Below are 6,011 nucleotides of genomic sequence, written 5' to 3'. Positions count from 1 at the left end.
TGCTACCGCTGCAGGAGCTGCGTCCCAGGCCCCTTCCCCCTCCCCTCCAGCACCACCCACACAGCCATCCATCAGCATCACCCACGGAGCATCTGGGGGCAACGTGTAATTAGGAGTGATGCTGCCTGCCATTTACAGACACACGGCTGCAGAGAAAAGCTGGGAAAGTAAATCCCCACCGACAGACGTACCTCACGGCCTGCACCGAAGGTAGCGGGGAGGAGTAGTGGAAAGGTGGAGGAGAGAGAAGGAGAGGAGGGAGAAAGGCGAAGGCAGTAGCTGGCTCCACACAGCTTTGAAACAAAGCAGTCATAAAAAAAACACACACAGGGATCCTGATGACATTGTCTGATAAAAGCATATCTGAAGCAATGAATAAATTCTCAAAGTAAGAACACCCTGCCTTGCTGGGGAAGGGGAGCTACATTTGCTCCGTGAATCCTTTACTGGGATGCAAACCAGCAGAGATCTTGCAGGCACCCACATGCAACATTTCCTATGCACAGGGCATCGTGGGACCCAAAATGATTTCCTCTGCTCTTGAAGTCTTTCACTGCAAGAGATTTTCTTCGAGATTTTACATAGAGCTGATTAAATTGTGTGGCCCATCTCAAACATGCATGCTCCTCAGTTTGGGAATGTGGCTTTTCAATAATTTCCTTTATATATATATATATATATTATATATATATATATTATATATATATATGACTTTTTCTTTTTTTTTTTTTAAGGATTTCCAAAAAGTGTTTGTGCTTGTCACTACACTGTTAGCATTTAATATGCAGTTGTATGTGCTTGCTTTCAAGGCACACATCAGCCTATTGTCACAGCAAAAACTGGCTGTTGATGAGAGGCTCTAACTATTCTGCTAAGACTCAGCAACTAACCTTAGAAAAAGCAAGGTCAATTAAAAGGAGCATGAACTATGACAAGCAATACATGGAGTGGTAGTTTAGGAGGGCTAAAGAAAATCTGAAGAGCAATTAGCCAAATAAACAAAAACACAAGGCAAACTATTAAAACGCGTCACAACCTGGAAACATGCAAGAACATTTTCTGAAGAAAGGAACAGAGAGTTCCTTTTTTTTTTCTTCCTGAGGTCTAGAAAAGCATCATGAAGGAGCTAAAGGCGAGAATTCCATCTCTTCCACACATAAAGTCACGTAGTAGATGGATATATCAATGAATTTGAGTTAAAGCAAATTAACTAACTAAAATAATACTATTTAAGAGAAAAAAAAAAAAAAGATGGGAGGCAAGATGGAGGAAATCCAGAACAAAGTGGTGGAACCATCATTTCATTCAGCAGAAGAAAGGGAATGGAGCAAATGGACCAGCTCAGGGCACAACAATATGGCAAGAGAAGACAGCCAAGACCTTACCACTGTGCGTTTGGGGCTATGGAAAATGCTCCTCTAACGAGGAACTTTTCAATTACATTATGGAACAATGGTTTGCTAATGTGCAGCAGTAGACCTGCTGGCAGCTGAACAGGAAGGAATTTATATCAGGCTTCAGAATTGTACTTGCTGCCTACAGTTTCCCTGCAGAACGGCTTCAGATTACATCGTGCCTGCGTGAAGCTGCACAGCTCTGTCATCCAGCCATTCCAGCAGCCCCGAACATCGCGGGAGCCGCGCCGCCCTCATCTGATAGCCATATGCCCGGGAACCTTCCCTTCACAGCACCAAACACCCTCGCAGCAACAAAAGCTTTTCCTGGCTGAGGGCTTGCGGGATCAGCTCCCCATACAAGCAGCATGCAGCACCAGCTAACTCACAGCCATCTTGTGCGGATCCTTCATGTGCCTCTCGCCCCGGGATTCAACCAACAACGAGCAGCACGTTTCAGTCATCTGCCACAGATTGGGGTGAAAATTCAACAGAAATTTAATTAGCTTGGTGTTTTTTGTTTGTTTGTTTGTTTGTTTTTTAATAAGATCCTACTATTGAATTTTTCTAAATTACTTTTTAGTTTTGTGGATTTTTAATTTCCTCCAATAACTACTGCAAGGGTTTTTCACACTGGCCCAGACAGGTGACTTTCCTACATACAAAAGGATCTCCAGCTCTGGTCCTTCGGACTGCTCAGGTTGGGGTGGGGGGAGAACTACATCTCTCCTTCAAGATTCAAATCATTTTTGGTGAGATTACAGAAAACTGCTTGTGGTCTCTGAGGAGCAGGCAAGCTCCAGACTTCAGATTGCTTTTGTGGTTTCGTGTGGTTTCGTGTCCTTGCTTTAGGTGTGCAGTGATGTAGCTCTGTCTATCTGCACACAGAAGGAATCCAGCTGAGAGCCCATTTTATTGTAACTCCAGATGATGTTCAAGAGGATGAAAAACTCTTTTTTTTTCTTAGGTGGTCAGAGAACAAGTCCCGGCGAACTGGCATTCCTTCCTCTCCCAGCTAAATTATGCAGAGGAACTCAAATCGTTTATAAAGCAGTTTCAAAGATGTTTTTAAAAATAAACACATGAAATGCAAAGAGAGAGAGAGAGAGAGAAAAGACAGTCCTGGACTTTTTCACCTTTTCAATTAGTTTTTAATCTCTTAAGAACAGTCATTTAAGTCAGAGTAGTTCAACTGTTATAAAGCAGCTGCTGGAGCACTGTAAATTAAACAGCGAGTTTACCAAACATTCCCATTGCATGACTGCACCAGCATAAACACAAAATCGGGATTTTAAAAACACTTGGGGGGGAAAGGTTAGACCTAAAATAATGATTCATGACCTCATGATAAACTGAGCCAATGGCAAAATTTGAACAGATTTTGTTAATAGTAAATCATGCCTGATATAAAAAGATGTATAAATACGGGGAGATGGTCCAACTGCAGCCCACATCTCAGGGTGAAAGCCAGGTTTCACGCCCTTGCTGTCAGACAGGACGAGGTATGTCAGGCATAGCTGTGTCTTCTGCGATGACAGCTTCTTAAAATACATTTTCATTTTCTCTGCTTTAACCAAGGGAATTACCACAAGAAAATGAATTAAGGTCATCTACACATTAATCACATCAGTAAACAGTAATAACACTTAGCACTCACACCAGTTCTCAACCTCAGAGCACTACTGAAGCCTCCCGCAACACCCTGGGACACCCTGAGGAGGAGGAAATGGAGAGGAAGGAGGAAGAGGAGGAGGAGATAGAGGAGAGGGATCCATACTTCCCCTCATCCCTATGGGTACATGCTGTCAGAACAGACTGATGTATCCTTCAGCTCCATCTCCCTGCCTGTGATGGTATACAAGGAGCACAGGCACGATGCCTTGAACCCTGGAAAGCCTCCCACTGCCAAATGTCACTGCCTCTGGTGTGCTCCAAGCCCTCAGGGGGCCTGCCAGTGAATTCTCCCCCAGCCACTACAGATGCTTTACAGAGGCGAGTCTTGTGAAAGCAAAGACAGAAACCGTAACAATCACATTTCTATTAACTATGCTTGCAAATGTGTATTGTGTGTATATGGGGAGGGGTTACATAAACATCAGAAACAGCCTACAAATGGGAGCTGTTCCTTCCAAATTATATACATTGCTTGAGTCACACAAAATCAACTTCTTTCAACTCTGTAAACTCCCTTTCCTCTTTGCTCTTACTCACTCTGGTATATCCATCATTTTTGATCCTCTACTGATTTCCATTGTTGGGGCTCATTTTCTGTGACTTGAGAACCTGAAATTACACTATATATCTTTGTAGCTCATTGAACTAGCCAGCATTTATTTTAATTTAGTAAGGAAACATTTGGCTGGGTGTGACCAAATAAATATTGTGTCTAAAGCAACACAAATATACTTTGCACAAGGCTATAAACCTGTCTCGGAGCTCTAATGATATTGCAAGTCAATGAAGCTTCAGTGCTCTCATTAACATGATTCCATCAGGCCTCTATGCCGCATATTATTAATTTTTAACAATAGACTGTAATATAACTATAGCACTGTGGGGGTAACAAAAGCCAAATCTTGGTACTAATCCGACCTTTTAGATTGATAATAGCTTTAACACTGACCTAATATTGAAAGGTGAATGTGCACAGCGGACATCGGACCTAATTATAAGACAACAGTGGTAAAACACACCATTAGGCTGCAGCAACAAAGACAAAACTTTCCTCGGGGAGCAAAGGGCACGGATCTTGTCACAAGGTCATGAGGAGTCCTATCACCTATTTTGACACCAAAATAATCAAGAGCTTTGATTTAGAGAATGAGATTAGCATACTTTTCCCCACCCTAAAATGCTGGGTTTGTGTGAGAAGGAATAAAACGTAGAACAACCCAAGCTGAGGCAGGTACCTATCCTTTAACTCAGCTTGGAGACAGGAATTAGCAGGAACAAGTGTATTTTTATGGAGAAAAAGCAAGCTATCAAAATCTCTTGGAAATCCGTTCGGATGATGGCATTAATACATCCGCACTGTTCCTCTCCCCAGCCTGCTGATGCATCACAGGGAACACAACCGGTTTCTACTACACACAACAGGCTAGATGGCCCTCAGCACCGTGCTGAGCACCCAGCCAGCCTCACCATCGGACCTCTGCGGGAGAGGGAACACCAACAGCTAAGAAACGTTTAACCTAAGTAAGTGTAACTTCTTGTGAAAGGTAACACATCGAAATAACTTGGTTTAAAAGGCATTATACTCACCAAATTATGCTTTAGCATTGCCTGTATGTATTTTCTAATTCAGTCTTTTTTGCAGTATCTAGAAATACAGTACAGCGGTAATAATGTAATTAGTATTTTCACTAGCTAAATTATAGAGCTGACTGCAGAATGCAGCACAGTAATATCAATATTAACAGTTAAGTATTATACAAAAATGACATCAACAGTTTTAGTACAGTCATGAGAGACATTGTAATTTCCTCTTTCTCTAAGATTCCTTCAAATTGTGTCAGATGAGGAAACTCACAGAATCCACTGGTTTTTAGTTCAACTCAAATTCTAAAAAATTACCATCTCGAAGATAACTTATGCAAATTTCTGAAGGTTCTTAAACAATATAACTAATAGGTTCAGTAAGGAATAAATCATTTAAGTCCTGCTGCATTGACCTCTTACATGAATATGATATTTCCAGTACTTAGGTAAGCTAATAATGAAGTGAAACAGATTCTCCGCGGAGGAAGACGATGATACACAGGGAGGTGTAATGCTTATCCAAGACCATAAAAGCAGTCCAATACCAGCACAAGAACCGGAATCATTGGCTTTGCAATCTAGTGCTGCTCCTTATTTTTTTTCCTACCCCGGTCACATAATGAGATCTAAAACTCTAGCAACGAAGATACAGCCATTAAGGAAGACACATCGAGGAAGCATACTTTCAGAGATCCCTCACTTGAATGGATTATAGTCAACCACCTCTACGTGCCCAGAAATCAGAGAACTCCAGTTTACACCACGAGCTGTGGACTGCTGCGTGGCATCCTCCATGCCTGTAACTCCCTTCTGGTCAAGCTAATTCACAGCCCCCAACTGAGGATCTACCCACACACCATCAGCTTCCTAATTACAGTAACTTTATGCTTTACTTCACAAAATGGGATTCATTTGTTCTTTCACCGATTCCATTCAGCTCCTTCAACACTTCGTTCATTTGTTTGTTAAGATGCAGATCTCCAGCAGATTGATCACTTCAGATGAGACAAAGCAATGCCTTGGTAAACCCCTCTGGAAATGCAGAACATATTATATGCACAAGAGTTGAACTCCTTGAATTTCCCCCTTTCAGATCCTCTTGGTTTCCAGTCATTCATATAAAGAATGAAGCTTTTGTAGGCCGGTTAATCCATCCACCGAATGAAATATGGTGAAGTTTTACAAATCCACATGTTCTTTCAAGGCTGTAGTTTACATCTGTAGATATAATAATAGATGTAGTAATGTAGACAAAAATCATAGCTTGGGCCCCCAGAGAAAGCCTTTAAAGACTTGGGTTCAAAAGTCCCCATACTGCAGTCAAAGCAACTGGCAAAATGATTTAAGGGCTGTCTCTGC

The sequence above is a fragment of the Anser anser genome, assembly GCF_964211835.1.
Source record: "Anser anser genome assembly, chromosome: 2".
NCBI lineage: Eukaryota > Metazoa > Chordata > Aves > Anseriformes > Anatidae > Anser > Anser anser.
This window is presented reverse-complemented; position numbering follows the sequence as displayed.